Genomic DNA, 16,839 nt, shown 5'->3' on the forward strand with positions numbered 1-16,839 from the left:
CTCTCTCTGCTCTTGCACCTTGCAGAGGCTGAGGTGACTCCCATTTCATGGTGCAAATTCTCCAAATCTGAGGCAGGGAGAGAATGGAGAGGAAAACTGCACATGTGCCAAGGGAAAGGGAGGAATGTGCCACAACCTGGTTGAGGAGGGCTGGGACTTGGCAGGGGTAAGAGGGGTGCCCCAGAAGTGCCACAAATACTCAGGCTGGATCATGGGATCCTCAGCCTCCTGCAGTGGGAAGGCGAGGCCGTTTGCCAAATACGACCTCTTACTTGTGTTAAGATGAAAGATTTAATTCACTGTGAGTGAAATTCCTGGTGTCAGGGCCTACAATCTTCATGAAACAGAGTAGCATCAGATCACCAAGATGGGAAGTTGCACCCAGTTTTCACCCCATATCTGTAAGCTCTTGAGAAGGAAGAAAAAGCAATTCAGAAAGGTCTCCTCCCTCTCTCTATCACACACTTGGTATCTCAACACAAAACCCTACCTAAGCAGAGTTAAAAATCAAACTCATTCTCTCTACCACAACCCATCAATGGCAGAAACTAAACCCTGGGAATGAGAGGTCCAAAAACTGAAAGCAGGAAAATCTCCTGGAAATCATTACACAACCCAGGACTGTTGCGACACGTCTGAGGTATAATAAACAAGGTGCTCGACATACCAGCAATACCAATGCTCTGCCCTGCGTCACTGACACCCACTTGCAGGAGACTTTTGTCTGTCCCCAAACCTCTTCTGAGCCTCAAGAGATCCTGCTGAGATCTCCAGGCTGAGATCCTGCTCCAGTGTTATCCTGGTCACCCAGCCCCAAGCAGCCACCATCCTGGAGGGAGGTAACAGTCCTGGGAAAATGGAGTTGCATGGGTTTGATGTTACTGTTTTTCTGGGTGGGACTTCTGAGGTTTCACTGATGCCATTTCTATCTGTAAGCACAGTAACCACTCTTATTGTGAATGGTAAGGGACCCTTCCCTGCACCTCACCTGCTTTGGGGAGTGCAGAGCCTCATCCACAGACTGCAAACCCCTACATCCAACAGCATCCCTCTCCCTGTGCCCAGATCCAGCACCATGCGTGCAAAAACTTCTCACCAAGGATGGAAACGTTACCCCTGCTCCCAGTGCAGCTGCTCTGTATAAACCATGTCCCACAGATTATCATCTGAGGGCAATATTTTAACCACAAACTATTATTGCTTATCCATTCCAGAGGCAGGCAGGTGCAGGAGGCACTTTACACTGACTCACGAGTGTGTAAATTATGGCTGTGGGGATCAAAGCTCTCAGTGGCACCGAGAGCTGCCATTACTCTTCAGTGTTACCTGGAGATCTCCTGCAGACAACTCCCCCTGTTTGTCAGTGATTCCCCCCAGCTTTCTAACAAGCCCTTTCCCTAGGCATAGCTTCTCCTCCTGCTTCTCACTGGCAGTGCCCTGGAAGGAGCCGTGCAGCCCCAGCCCTGCCCAGGTTCAGCAGCCATCAGTGTGTGCTGCTGGTCACAGGCACTGCCCAGGAGGGCTCAGCTCCCCGTGGCCCCAGGGAACAGGCAGCTCACAGGCAGGAGCCTGGCAGCTCTGCAGTCCTCATGTAGGTACCGCTGTCCCTGAGGATGGGGGATGCTGCAAATGTCCCAAATTGAATGTACACCGAGGGAGGGGGCACTGCCCTCCGTGCCAGGCTGGAGGGGGAAAGCAGAGCACAGAGAGGCTTTGGCACCCTGGCTCATTGCTGTTACCAGTTTGCTGGGGGAAGAGAGGTTTTGGGGACAGACTGATGGATGGATAAAGAGCACAATCTGGCAGCCAGCCTTGTGCTGGTCATCCTCACATTCCCTCTTCCGCAGCCCCAGACACTGGAAAATTTCTTCCTGGAAATATTTGTAAAATGTAGGCAGCTCTTCTAATAACTGCCACGTGGCATGCTTTAAAGAGAAACAAAAACCCCAACAGAGTGTCAATGTCTCCTTCAAGCTAATATCACGCTAATGCTGAGCACAGTGAGTGGTGCAAGAAGGTGAATTTACAGCAGAGGCACAAGGTGAAGCACTGAACTCCCTGGGTTTTGGTCCCAGCTCTGCTGCAGCCCTGCCTATGCTGGAGAGGCCTGTACTCACATTCCCGCCACACTATGCCTCAGTTTCCCCAATGAACATAGGAGTAGAGAGGCTGGGAAGCATGTCCATACCCACCAAGATCTTGTGGAGAGATGAGTGAGGAAAAGACACATTATTGATGAACTACTCTGGGATGTTTGTTCCCCTTCTGGGAGCAAAGAATCTGGGATAGACTGGGACTGTGCTCCTTCAGAATCTGATGCCTGGTGGTGGGGACAGTGGAGGCTGCAGAAAGCCATCTCATGGGATGATTCCTCAAGCCTGATCTTGACCAAGGAATGAGTGAGAAGAGATGCTTCAGTCTCCTTTATCAGACTGGGGAAAGCAGCAGGGTGCCAGCAGAGTCCCAGTCACGGCTTCCCCAGTCCCATTTCTGCTGCTTCTGCCCCAGGAGGATCAGCTCTGCCTGGCACTCACCCAAACCAAGCAGCATCCCTCCCTGCCCTGAAGGAGGGAGTGAAGGGGAAGGATGTCACTGTGCCCAGGTGACCCCCAGGGGCTTGGAGAATGGAATGGAACAGAATAGAATAGAGTACTGGGTTCAATCCCCAGACAAGTCCCTCCAAGGAGCAATGAGAAAAAGGCTTATATACTCTGAATGACCCTCTCCATGCCAGAGAACATCTCTCTGCTCTGCTCAGCCTCCAATACCAGGTGTCAAGAATCCCACAGTGCAAACACCTCTGTCCCGTTTCCCCGAAAGCTTTTCACACCGTGTGCTTCCCTCCATGTTGTAACACTGGCAGGAGCCTCTTCATCCCGTGTTTGTTAAAAGCATCCAAACAAGAGGTTGGTGCAGCTGCCAGCTCTGGGATGGAGCAAGACAGACTCACATCTTCCCCACTTTTCTCATGGTTGTGAGTGCACAGCTCCAGGATGCCCGAGTCTCACTGCCACAATGGCATTCACTAGCGCAGGGAGCATTTCCTGTGGGTAACGTGGGTAACACAGTGGCTTTCTGGGCTTCCTAAGATTTGCATGTCTGACAATTCACATTGGGGAATGCTCATACATTGATATTTCCAATATTTGGGTACTGTAAAGCAAACGCAGCTGATGTGGAGTCATTAATATGTAATAAATGCAATTCCACCATGGTGCTTTGACAGCTACAGTTTTTCATAAGAGAATGACTCTTCTGAATGCATTTTAAACCCAAACAAGCTTTTTCCTGGCAGCTGACAGAAACTGGGTTTTTAGGAGGTTTCAGTGGCACACAAGACTTCAGGTGTGCCTGAAGAGGAGCTTTTTTTTGCTGAGGAGCCATTCACCTTTAAACCTCAACACAGGCAGGTCATGCAGGGCTTTAGGGGCACAACCAGGGTCAGCATGGTAGGGGATGCAGGTGGGTGAGCTGGGTTGGGGAGGGGTCACCCCACTGCCCCCAGGTGGGCTGGTGGTGTTTCAAAGGGGTCCTGCAGCCCTAATCTGCAGGGATAGCACTGCCTACTCGCCTGGGATCCATTGGGATTGTGCTTGGGATGTGTTGCAAGGGTAGATTTTTATTCCTTGGTTGTCTCTTCTTTAATTCCAGAGCCCTGGTTTCAGTCTGGGCTGACACTGGATTTCAGTGCAGACATCAGGCAGCGCAGCTCTTCCCGCATCAGCTCACACCTGCCTCGCAAAGCTGCTCTTCATCCAACACACACAGCCTGTTTGCAAGCCCTGTGTATGTTTGCATAACCTCGGGTTTTTTTGGCCGGAAACCAGGCTTTTGGGAGGATTTCTCAGGCTTTCAAAACCCATCATGGTGCTGGGGCTGTGAGTACGTGTGCTCTAACCACACAACGTGACAGGCAGGAGGAAGGAGCAGCGGCCGTGGGAGGGAAAGATGGGTCTGTCCAAGCTGTGAAAGCAGACTTTTTGGGATCACACCTTGCTTTTTTTTCCTCTCCTCAGAGAGATTTTCTTTCAAACATCATAAAAAGGTATTGGATATTCTTTCAAGGATGCCCAGGAGAGAGAGCAGAAGGAAAGGCAGCCTACAGCGTGGCTCTGTGGATAACTGATTGCTGTGCTCATTTTGGTCTGACCCAGAACAAATATGTTTCATTTTTCCAATGAGCTGGTAAAAAAAAAAAATACAGTCCCCTTATTTCTAGTTTACTTAGAGCTGTTTTTTTTTTTTTTTTATTCTCTTCTTAATGCAGGGCAATTTCAGAACAAAAAGCCAAAATCGAGACTTGAAAAATCACTTTTCAAGGTTTTCTTATTCTTGTCAATACAATTTTCCCCGTTCAGCCTGATTTCACAAACCATTTAGAGTCACCTTGAAACACCTTTTCTTGGCCCTTTCGCTGCTCACCAGTCACCCTGCCCAGCTGTGGTCCCAGTGCCCCCCAGCCAGGGCACCAGGGCCCCCCAGCAGCAGCAGCTCCCATTCAGGACGTGTCTGGCAGTGCTGAGCTCCCCTCTGTGCCGGGATCGTGCCGGCAGCTCGGCTCGACGCCGTTTCCCCAGCGAAAGACGCTTCAGACTAAAGCTGAGATGTGGTTTGCCAAAATATTTGACAACACGAAATGCTGCTTGGCCGGATGCCAGAAGCCCCATTTGAAAAGTTAAATTCAGCATGCTGCGGCCCCAGGAGCCATTCCCACGTAGCCAAGGAGGGCAATGGCAGCACCTGGGCATGGGGATGGAGCAGAGGGCCCATTGCCTCCCATTTTGACCCTGGTGGAGCATGAGCATCCCCAGAGCTGTGGGAGGCAGTCTGCACCTCTCCTGCCCAGATGACAGGGTTGAGGTGATTCTATACCCAGGCACCCTCTGAAAGGGCAGAGGGAGTTTGCCCAAGATGGGGCATTGCCCTGGGACAGCCTAACCTCCTCCTCCAGCAAGGATCCCACCCCGACACAGCCTCTAGGTCCCACTGGCTCCAGCACAGCCTGCAGCTGAGGCGCCAGCCTGAGTGAATGAGCCCTTGCTGAATGCCAACGTTTCCCCCACTCACAGGTGGCTCAGGGGGACTGTGCCAGGCTGTCAAATGGTCCTGGCACAGCACCATTCCCTGGTCCCTGTTTGGGAGCTGTGTGCCATATGCCCTCCTTGCTGCAGCTTTCACAGGACTCCCACCTGCCAAAAGTGATGGCTTGGGTGAGAAGCAGAGCACAGTGGGCAGCAGGGCTGCCATGGGGCAGAAAAACCTCCCTCATGTCACTAAAAAACATAGAAGGGTCTCAAAGCCCCTGTGGCAGCAGGACAGGATGAAGGCCGGGGCACAGACATGCTGGTTCTTCTCTTTGTAACTCAGTCAGGATTTAACGCCTGTCACATGGACCTCATCTTTTTCCCTGCACCGTGAAGTGCTGAGCACACATCAGGGTACTGTAAAACTAACTCATAATAAGAAATAAGGTCTTCCAGGATGAAAAAATAATGTGTTATCCTCAGCACAGGGAGAGGTGTGATAGAGGTAAGTGGTATTTTTGGGAGGCATACCTGTCTTTTCTGCACTTTGCTCTCCAAATCTTGCTGTGCCAGGTGTTGGGAACACCCACCTCTGCCCAGGCTGTTGCCCCTCCATTACAGCCCTCACAGGATGCCCAGAGCTACAGTGGCTGCATGGAAAAATGATGCCCATTGCCCTCCCACTCCCTGCCAGCCTTCCCTTGGAATAGCCAGGGTTGGTTTTTGTGCAAACCAAATACTCCAGCCTTCATTTGCATTACTTCATCTCTGTGCCAGAAAGAGAACAACAAAATTAAAGAGCAAAGCACAGCAGTAAATACAAATCTAAAAGCAGAGAGCAGCATCCCTGGCATCAGTAACACGTCCAAGAATTCCAAATCCCAGCACAGAAAGATGGCGTTCCTGGAAGGAGGTAGCAGAAAGGAGGAAAGTCTTCTCTGAGATCCCTGAAGCATAAATCCCTGATTTGAACTATGAAGTAGAGCATTAAGATGGAAAAAAAAAGCCCAACTCTTTGCCAGTATGGTGATGTTCATGAAAAGAATAAATTTCTGGAAGGAGAGTGGCTGTTATTGCTGGAATAACACAATCACAAAGGAACACACCGCAAAGAATTACACTGGAACTAAGAGGGATGGACGCTTGCTCTGTATGCAATTAGGCACAGCTCTGAGGCAGGGAAACACACATTTTTCTAGAAACACTGAGCTTCTCCATAGCACAGAAACCTACTGGATGGCAGGATAAAGTATATGTATATAAAACAAAAAGAATAAAAGGAACAGAAATCTGCAGTATCATAACAGAAATCACAGATCAATGTGTTTGCCCTAGGAAATGAACAGATACACATCAGGACTTGGCAGATAAAGGAGTCTCCTAAGCAAAGCAGAAACAGCTCAAAAGGGAAGGAACAAAACTGAGAAGGAAGGAAAGGGAAGAGGGAGCAGGCTCTGGAGCAGACACCATCAATCTGCACATGTGGAGAAGGAGTCAGTGGCAGTACCTGCCTCCCGACCGGCAAAGGCTGTACATGCAAAGAGGGAGGACAAACAGCCCTGAGAAAATATAGATGATTTGCTTCCAAGGAATTTTTCTTGCCAAAATTTACAGGCCTGCAGTTCTCAGTTAATAGATGGAGCTCCCCTTAGAGCTTCTAATGGAAGAGGCTGAAATGAAAACCACCCGCTCCCCGAGGGAGAGGGGGGTCAGATCCAACAGCCTGCGCGAATGTGTTCTGCATCATCTCTGCTGGGACAGACCCCTGGACACCTCATCACACGCCCTGAGATAACGAGCTATGTGGAAGTGGGAATGTGGATTTTTAAATTAAAAAAGAAGAATAAACGGCCTAGCACAAAGAAATCATCATCAGAAGGAAATCCCAGTCTCCCGGCACGCCTCAGACGTGCGGGGTTTTGCTTCTGCCCTCCAGGACACCTCCTGCCTTACTGCTGGTGAATCCCATGGGATTTCTGTGCCTTATCTGCTTTCTGGGTAAATCCATTAAAACCATGCAGATTTTGCTTTCCAGCTCCACTCCCCAGCAAAGAGCAGTTTCAGTTTGGTTCCTGTCGATAAAGGGTGGGGAGGGGAGGGCAGATCACCTCCCTCCAGGTCACCTCCCCTGAGGTGATGCTGCAGGAGGTGGACAAGGGAACTTGGGGACAGTGGCCAGCGAGTGCCGTGCCTGCTGCAGCTGTTTGGAAGAGGCTCCCACTGCCAGCACCCAGTCAGTGGCAGCTCCAAACACGCCGCAATCAATAACTGCCCAGACAGATGTGCTCCCAGAGCTGCGCAGGCTGGCAGGCAGCAAATGACACAATGGTAAAAAGAGGGACCCCAAGAGCTATTAAACACAACAGGCAGCAAACGCCTCCATCGATATTCTGGACACACAGCCTAACGCTCACCATAAATCACTCCCCATCACACTGAGAACACAACCTTTGCAGAACTGGCGAGGTGTCGTTCAGCTCCACGGGCAGCGTTAAATGCAAACTGTTTCGTTAACAGGATGACATATTTGCAGTTTGCCTGCATATGCCCTGAGTTGTCAGCCTGTTCCCAAACATACAAGGCAGTTGGAGTTCTGGCACCAAGCAGGGCACTGATGGATCCAAAGGGTAATAGAAAAGTGAGGTGCCACGGAGGAGCAAGGAGCAGAGCAAAAACCAACTGGCTCATTAGCCAGGCTGCAACATCAGTTTAAAAAGTCTGCAAAATGGGTGTGAAGGGATTATCCTGCCTCATGCATGTCCCCAGTTAGCAAAGTCAGACCCCTCTGTCCCCTCCAACCCTTCTAACCCCTGTGGCCAGCTCTTTCCACTGAGACAATCCATGGGTAGCCGAGGAGGAGATGGGAAGGGGACCAGGACAGAGCAACCCCCACAATCAGCTCCTAAGGAACGAGGTGACCATAACAGTGAATTATCAGGCCAAAGGCAGGTGAATGAGCTCCCACTGAGCTGGGACTAAACAGCGAGCTGCCATCAGGAAAAACCGAGCGTAACCCAGGAGCAAAACCAACACACAGGACCCAAGGGCATGTCAGGCAGGAGAAAGTCACATGCAACCATATATGTAGCATGGAACGTGCATATTTAATATATTTGCTTGGCAGATGGAATAACTTTGTTAACAGACTATTTAAATTCCTGAGGGGGTACCTGTAACTATTAGAAATTGATTTTATGAGCCTGTTATACAAACATTACACTTCAAGGTCTAAAGCATATTGAAATTCTTCCTGTTCTCTCTCAAACAGATGGTGCTAGGAATTTTTCTGAACCTACTCGTATCCATAAATACAACCCACCAATCCCTCTTGCAAGACAGAAACGATCCTAATTAGAACGGTGAGCCCTCACCATCTTTTCCTCATCACACAGTTACTATAAAAATGTTCCAGAATAGGACAGTTTTGGCAAACCCTTCGCTGGGCAAGCGGCCGTGAGTACTCCTCTATGTTTGTCTTGATGAGACAGAATAAAAAGGGTTTCAGTGCTTGGAAACAAGGCAGACAAAAAGAGTGGGATGGCGACGGCAGTAGTCAGTGTCTGTGGGTAGCAGAGGCTTAGAGCTGGGTAAGGATGAGGATGTAACACCAGCAGCATCACACCTCCAACCCCAGGCTCAGCAACACACTTCGGGCTTCAGAGTACACCAAGAAATTGCAGAGAAATTAATGTGGGGGGTGATATTCCCCTACTACAGAAAAAGAAGGGCTCGAGGGATTGGTTTCTAAGGAAAAATTAAAAGAGCTCAATTTGCCAAGCTTGACTAGGCATCAGCCAGGAGCAGGCATTGAGGTTGGGAGAGATGATGAGTAGTCACTGGTGCCCAGGGTATTTCCACACCACCAGGAGCTGCCTTCCAGGGCATTACAAACAGGAGTGGGGGGATCAGAAGCAGGATAGTACTGTAAATACAGCCCTGGGCTCCTCTGGGAGCCATCCGCTTGCATCTGTGGCTTCCTTAGTGGGTGTTCAACCAGAAATGAAATTTTGCTCACTGAGATATCTTTCAGGGCCGGCAACACATTCATTTAATCAAGCAGCCAGATTTGTTGCAGGATGAAATTAATTTTGTTCTGGGTAGGAGTGGAGGTAGTTGAGGGAGATGAGAGCTCCTATTCAGGGGAGAGAAACAATACTTGCTGCGATAAGGTGCCCGGCCTCGCGGCATGAATAGAAAACTGCAGCTCAGATAGGCCACCGGATATTTTTTTTTTTTTTACTATACTGCCATTCATGAACAACCCTGAGCTCAAATACTGCCATAAAGAGCATTCACTGAATGGAAAAAAAAAAATCATTAAAAATTGTGGCCTCTTCCTGGACAACTCAGCAACAGAAAGTGCCAGCTACATTTGTTGAATAAATTGCTTGCAGGGAATAGTTTTTACTAGGTCTAAATGGGATGAAATTAAGCGTAGGGGGATGAATGCCAAGTACCACAAAACTATTCCTGGGTGTGAGAGGTACAAGGCAGGGAGCAGCCTCTCCAGACAGGCCTCAACATAAAGCCCTGTCCAGACCCCTGGTACATCTCTCCACCAGGCACCCCAGAGATCTGGGGCTGCTTGGTCTGAATTTGGCACTTCTATGTCTCATTGGAGGGCAGAGGCTGGCCACTGGGTCAGGGACTGGGGCCACTGTGTTGAGACCAAGTGGGAATGAGACTCTGGGGGTTCCCTGCATGCCCTGCAACAGCCCAGCAGCAGATTTGCCCCGGTATCTCCCCACCAGTCCCAGCCCATTGTGGAGACTGCAGTGGATTGTTTGGATTTGGGAAGCTCAGAGGGCATCTCATGCACATGGGAGAGAGGCAGATCTTGCAAGAATAAGTTCACCCTTCCCCTCCTCTGGTTCCCCTGCTCCTCAGCTGCAGCAGCCATCTCCAGGCTCCTATCCTCAGTCCATCCTCAGTGTTTCCAGCCCACTCCCTGCCCTGACTCCAAGGAAACACCATGACCCCAAGAACAGAGGCAGGCCTGACGCCAGCAGAAGGTGAAGCTTTTCAACCAGTTATTTTCTAGGATTTCAGAGAAGGTTAGAGGAGAGGGTCTTATTAAAGAGGAGAAAAAGAAAAAACAAATCCCCAAATTACTTGCTTATTCCATCTGCTGTCTTGTTTGGTCAACACAAAGCAGGGGTTATCACAGGCTGAGGGCTGGCATCCACTAAGGGAACATTAGAAGGCTATTTCACAACCTCCAACTCCACAGAAGAGACAACATTTTTGTCCCTTTAACAGCCATTAAGGGCCGGAGCAGCCCAGGGCAGGATGCTCACAGTCTATGAGCAGGCTCTCCCAAGCCCCGGCAAGGCGAGGCAGCCTGAGCTTGTGCCATTCACAGCCCGGCCCCAGCAGCCCCCCCAGGACAAGCCCAGGGTGAGTGAACTCCTGCAGGGTTTCCCTGGGCTCTGAGCCGTGTGCGAAGGGATCTGTGCTCTCCCAGCGGCGCCCCGGGGCGATGGCGCGGCAAAATTGGGACTGAAATGCGACCCAGCAGCGGCCAAGTGGGCCAGCATCCTTCCTCTGAGTGCACAAACACCTTGTGCCATGGAGCAGGGAGGTGACAAACCCTTGCCAGCCACACTGGGGAGACCGTGGAGCTCCAGGCCTTCCCTGCAGGGAAGGGAAGCGCAAAGGGGATCAGGCTCATCAGCCTCAGGATCTCCTGGAGATTCCCAGGGCAGGAGGAACGCAGCATTGCTGTCCATCCCACCCTGCTCTCCCCTGCCAGGTTACCAGCACAGAGACTGGGAGTCCCTTAGAAAGCAGCTGGAGGAGGATGGGTGCAGACAGGGGCCAGAGGACCCTGGGAATAACAGCTCACCTTGAGCTATTTGGAGATTTTTGACCAGACACAGTCTGGTGAGCCTTGGTGGCCTCTTGGAGCCATGAGGTGTCTCAGGGGCCCCAGGGCCATGGTGCAGCCCCGCTGGCCACGGCAGGAATGGGACAGGAGAGACCTTCAAAGGGCATCTAAGGTGCCCTTGACCTAAGGACTGTGGTGACTTCACATCAAAGAAGCACCACCCCTTCCAAAAGCAGTCCAGCACCAGCCACATCCTGCCCTGCTGCCACAACCAGATAAAAGCTCAGCTGAAATTGGTGTCTCACTGCCTACCCCCAAATTTTCCTTATTCCATGGATGGCACGAGACCCTGAAACAGAAGGTTTCTACTCATGTCCTACTCCAGGTGCCTCCAAACCACTGCCGGGGGACACTGATGGGAGGTGCTGGGCAAACCTGGAGTAACAGCACGGTTGTGAGTCCAAAAAATCTTCCCAAGAGGCAGAACCAGTGGCTGGGGATATGCCATGGTCATGGAGCTGAGAAGAGTATCCAGACACTTCCTTGCCAGCCCCATGAGCATTTCCATCACATTGGTACTGCAATTACAGAATCAGCCAAACGGTTAAAGAGGCTGGAGGGTTTGATTTAAATAAATAATAATAATTTAGCTTCCAAATTGCTCCCACATTGAGGTGCTTCAGGCTTTGTGCAACGCAATAAAAACCCTCTCTAAAAACAACAAAACACGCTAAAATGTTATCAGAAAAACACTACTCATTAAAATTAACAATTAAAACAAATTAGAAAGGCTCTACTGACACGGAGGGCGAAGGAGAGCATCCAAATGAGGAAAAATGCCTGGTAATTTTTAGTCACTGATAAGCAAAATAATGGTCTCATTTAGTACTGATTACCTAGAATTATTTAATTTTACTTCAAATTATTCAATTTTTGGTTCAAGTTACCTAGTAATTTTTAATTACCGATACATAATGCAATGACGAATGGCTCTTATTTACCTCTGTCTCCACAGAAGCGTGCAAGGAATCAATAGGCATTTCTGGCAAATTATTAAGCGACTTGATGAAATGACAGGAATGCTTTTCCCATTAGCAGGAGCTGCCGAGCCCCCGCCCCGGATGAGTGCTGGGGCTGGGCTCAGGCTGAGGGAGGAGAAGCCAGAGCAGCTCCAAGGCAGGGAGGCCTGGAACACGGAGCAGCTTTCGGGAAGCGACGGGGTCAGAGCTGGGAAAAGGCAAACCCACCCCGCTGCACTCAGGAAAGAGGCATTTGGTCCATTTTTAGCAGAGAGCAGGCTCAGCCACAGACTCTTGGCTGCCTCATTGATTTTTCCCTCTTAATGGAAACAACCTGCAGGACTGAAAATATTTGCAAACTGCTCAGGACAAAAAAGGGAGCAGCAATAACAGGGGCAGAGGGGAGGCTCTTCCAGGGCAGTGTCATACTGTGCCCCTTTCCCAGCTTCTCTAGGATGTTTGCCTTCCCCTGGGCATGCTGCCTATCTTTTTTTTATTTATTTATTTTAATCCTCAAGCAAGAGCATTCCCTGGGTATTTGCCACACACGGACCAGTCTTGTCAAAGATATGAGGGTGGAAAGGGTCAAAGGAAGAAGAACTGATTGTCCTTAACCTGTGCATGGATAAAAATCACCTCTTGTCACCTGCTGGAGAACTTGTGCCTCCTGCCAGAGCCAGGATTGCTCAGGCAACTCATCTAGGCAGGATTAGAGCTCGGAACAATCTTCATAAATCAGAGACAGAGCCAGGAAAAACAGGAGGGTGTTCACCAAGACAAGTGCAAGGTTCAACTGAACAAATACAGGGCAGAGGGGAGGAAGCCTAAATAAATACAGGGAGAAGCTGGCAAGGCAGCTGCTCTGCAGAAAAGAGCTGGGGGATGTAATGGATTGCAGGCTGAACACAAGGCAGGAGCCTTGTACTGCGACAAAAAAAAGATTAAAAGATTAAAAAAGGAGTATTGTTGGGAGATACAAAAAGAACATCTTGCCTCCAGCACCCTCCCCAGCCCTGCCAGAGTCACCTCTGTGAATATGTCCTGTTTTGGGTGCCACCCTGTAATGGAGTGGGAAATGAGCAGTGAAAGCTGGCCAAGGTCACTGAGGTCTGCCAGAAGTCTGCAAACCTTGGAGTGGGAGCCTGGCTGGGGTCAGCCATCCCCTGGGGAGGGAGATGGGATGTCCCTCAGGTGGAGGGATCCTGCGGGGAGGAAGGGGCTCATCTGTGGTGAGTGAGAAACAGCGGGCCGAAACTTCAGGGAGGACAAGCTCCTTTTGGCTGGAATAGCAGCAGGAGTGAGTATCACCTCCATCCCCGGGGCTGAGAAACTTCCCACAAACCCAGCAGGGGCTGAGCTGGTCCTGCTGTGGTGCTGGGCTGCAGCTCTGGCAGCTGCTGCTCTCCTCTTGCCTTCCCAGCTCACATCCAGCCACGTCTTGCCCTGCCCAACACCACCACGACTGTTTGGCTGCTGAAGTGTTTTCAGCAGTCACTCCTATTATTTTTTTTAAATTAAAGAAATAGCTGTGAAACACTTGATAAAAATCTATAGCTCTCCTCGCCAGCTTGCAGATAGAGTCCCACGACTGTTCATATTGGAAATTCAATTCCAATCAGTGTATTGGCAGGAAAGGATTAGGGTCAGTGCCAAGCACATTCATCCTGGCCAGCACTTACACGACTCTTTGTGTGCTCCACCAGCTGCTCCAGCTACCTGCAGAGGGCCCATCTCAGGAGGCTGGCTGCTGGAGTGACTCCCTGTGGGGCTCTCATGCCAGCACCCCATGATGTGCCCTGTGGAGGGTGTGGGCACATTCCTTGGTGATGCCTCCACATGCCCAGGCTGTGCCTCTTTCCCTTCTTCCCAGCAAAGCTCCTGTGCAGATCAGAGAGCCCTGAGGCATCTGCTCTGGTCTCTGCTGCACAAGCAATGGGGCCTGGTGAGCAAAACCTTTGGTGGTCCTTCCAGCATGGTTCCCTCCACCTTCTGCAAGGGCCAGCCCTCATCTGAGGGTACATACAGACCACCTAACAACAATAAACAGGATTTTGCACACAGTAAGGGCCTCCAGAACCCCCTTCCATCACCTCTGGGGCTCTGTCCCATTAAGTCTCCCAGTCCAAGCTGTAAAATACATCACACCACAGAGCTTGGCATTCAGTAGAGACCAGGACACCAAACTGCCTTTGGGCATGTGAAGGCAGGGCCAGGCAAAGCTGTCCCAGGCTAAGGCAACACAACAGTGAATGTCACATCAGGTTCAGGTGCCTCACAGTTAAGGAGATATTGGAAATAGAATCAGCAGTGGAGAATTTCAAGCAATTGGGGTTTTTTAGGAGCATGGAGATAAATCTGAATAAAAATGAGTAAGGTAGAGGCATTACCCACAGGGTCTTATCTGATCTGGCATCCAAACCTGCTATTGCCTCCACTTCCCTATCTCGAGGAGCTTTTTAAATGTGCACAGCTACAAATCACACTCCTTCAGTTTAAGTGTCAAATTAAATCAAGACAAACGTTCCCCTGTTCCACATTTCCTTTGGTCCTTGGCTAAGCCCTGCAGCCCTTTCCCAAACCTCCACCTCCCACAACCTGGCACAACCCCAAGCCTTTGCCTTGGGAGACATCTTCAGCCTGAACTTCCCATCCCTCTGGCATGCAGAGCTGCTCCACTGCCAACCCCTCTTTCTGCAAGAAAGTTGCTGAAGACTTTTTACAGAGGAGTTTTGATGTCAAACTCTTCCAGTCACCAGCTTTAAGCCCTTTACCAGAAAAAGTCAGGGAAGACCAGAGTTCATCTTGGCATCCAGCTCACGCTGCAGCCAGTGTCCATCCCTCATGCAACAGTGAAAGCTCTGCTGGGACAGACGGCGAAATCCAAAGAGCAAAAGCTGAAAACTGATAAGAAACTCATTTTTACACCAGCACATGATTTATATGTGGTACTCACTGCCGTAAGATACGGCAAGGCAGAGAGTTTTGTAAGATTTTAAAGAAGATCTGACATTTACGCAGCTAATAGAAGATTCTGTAGCTCCATGAGTCAAGGTAGATAAAAGGAAGATGCCTGGAGGGAAGATAAGGCCATGTGCTTCGGAGCATAAGCTAATGACTAATAGCAAAAGACAAAGAAGAAAGCACCCCTGGGAGGCTGGGTTTTTCCTGTGTACCAGGTGTTTGCTTGTACCTTCTCTGAAGGTCCTGGCACATGTTTCTGCAAGATCGGATATGCGACGAGCTGCATCCCAGGCTCGCCCCAGGACAGCAACTCCCCTGCTCCTAAAATTCTAAGTTTTGTTTTGGTTTTAAATTAGACCCAGATCTCAAAGTCCTGAGAAGCCTCTGTCATTAATCCTCCTGACACACAACCTGGCCGCATGCACTGGAAATCATTGCTCAGGGGTTGGCAGCGCTCCAGGCAGAGGGGACTGAGTGCTGACTCACAGGGGCCCCAGGGATGCTGACACCGAGGGCAGGCACCAAGGATGTCATCATAGCTGTACCTGCACAGAAAGATCTTGTCTGAGCAAGAGCATGGTGCTGCTTGGATCCTGCCAGCAGCTGGAGGACATGGGTGATGCTGGCAGGACAGATGTGGGCTTTGCTGCGGGGCCCCATCTCCACAGAGGGGACCACAGACCCCTGTGCACTCAGGTGCTCTCACTGCGGCATTTGCTGCAAAGCATGAGGCCAGTGAGGCACAGTGGCAACTCACAAGCCTCTCCTGTAGTAGGGTTAGGGAAGACATCACATATCCTGGGCTGGAGCTGAACCAGAGGCACAACTGCTCAAACGTACTGGCACTGGGTGTGGTGGCACCAGGGCTTTGTGTTCACGTGCAGCCGTGTACTCCCACATCCCATCTCCATGTTCTTCCACTGCAGCAGCACTGCCACAAGCCCACCTCCCACCTCTGCCAGACGTGCTGCTTCACTGCCTTCTCCTTTGAAACCCCTTGTGCTGTGCGCTGACATCCGGAGCTGTCACTGGCCGCCTGCCGGCGCGTGCTCCGTGCCTCGGTCCAACATCTCCTACCTTCACAGTGTTTACATGAGCTCAGCCTCCTCCTCCCCCAGTCTGTCTGCGGGCTCTGTCCTGCCCGTCGGCACACAGAGCTCTCTTTGTACAGTTACTGTCCTCCGAGACATGGATGTTTAGGTCCCAGGACCCATCCCCTTCCCCTACACCCCTGCATCCAACCCCACTCCATCAGCCGGCTCTAGGGCCATTAACACCACACAGAGTCCTCACCTTGAGATTTGTGGGCCCAAAGGCTCCTTTCTCTCCTGACCAGTGCTTCTACACAGAAGTGGACCCCATCTCTGGGGTCAGCCTGCCACTCTCTGCCTGGCCCAGCTCTGCAGGAGGCAGAGCTGTGCTGTCTGCACAGCCTCTGAGTGTTTCTCTGAGTGTTTCTTGGCCATGGGGAAGGTCCCTCAGCTGCAAGATGGAGATGAAGGTCCGAGCACTGCAGGATGATGATTTCAACCCTACTGCTCAGACTCACCATGTTCCTTGCCTTCACTGCCACCTTCCCACACCTGATTTTCCACTGTGGTGGGTCAAAATCTCCTATTGCCCTGCAGCCCCATGGCTGAGGTTGGGTATTGGGTATGTGGTACTGTCCTCCTGCCTGCCCTGCCACAGTCCCTCACCACACCCTGCAGGGCTGCTGCTCCCTCTACACCTCCCCATTCCTGGCAGGGCTGGTCTCTCCCGAGCTTCCCCACTTTGAGCAGGAGACAAGCTCAGCTGCAGCACTCCTAGTCTAAACAAAAACACAGGTACAGCACCCCGACCTCCTCCTCCTCTTCCTCCTGGTGCTCTCCCCATATGCTTGTTTGTGCCTCTCCCAGCCGCAGCCTGTCATTTACTGATGGTGTTTCAGCCTCCCTAATTGGAGACTGGGAGAACTCCGGGGAAAGATTGCTTTCTCTTTTATTAATGTATTTCCACAGAACCCAGC

Source organism: Lonchura striata, chromosome 9 (genome assembly GCF_050655825.1).
Source record: "Lonchura striata isolate lonStrDom1 chromosome 9, ASM5065582v1, whole genome shotgun sequence".
Classification (NCBI taxonomy): Eukaryota; Metazoa; Chordata; class Aves; order Passeriformes; family Estrildidae; genus Lonchura; species Lonchura striata.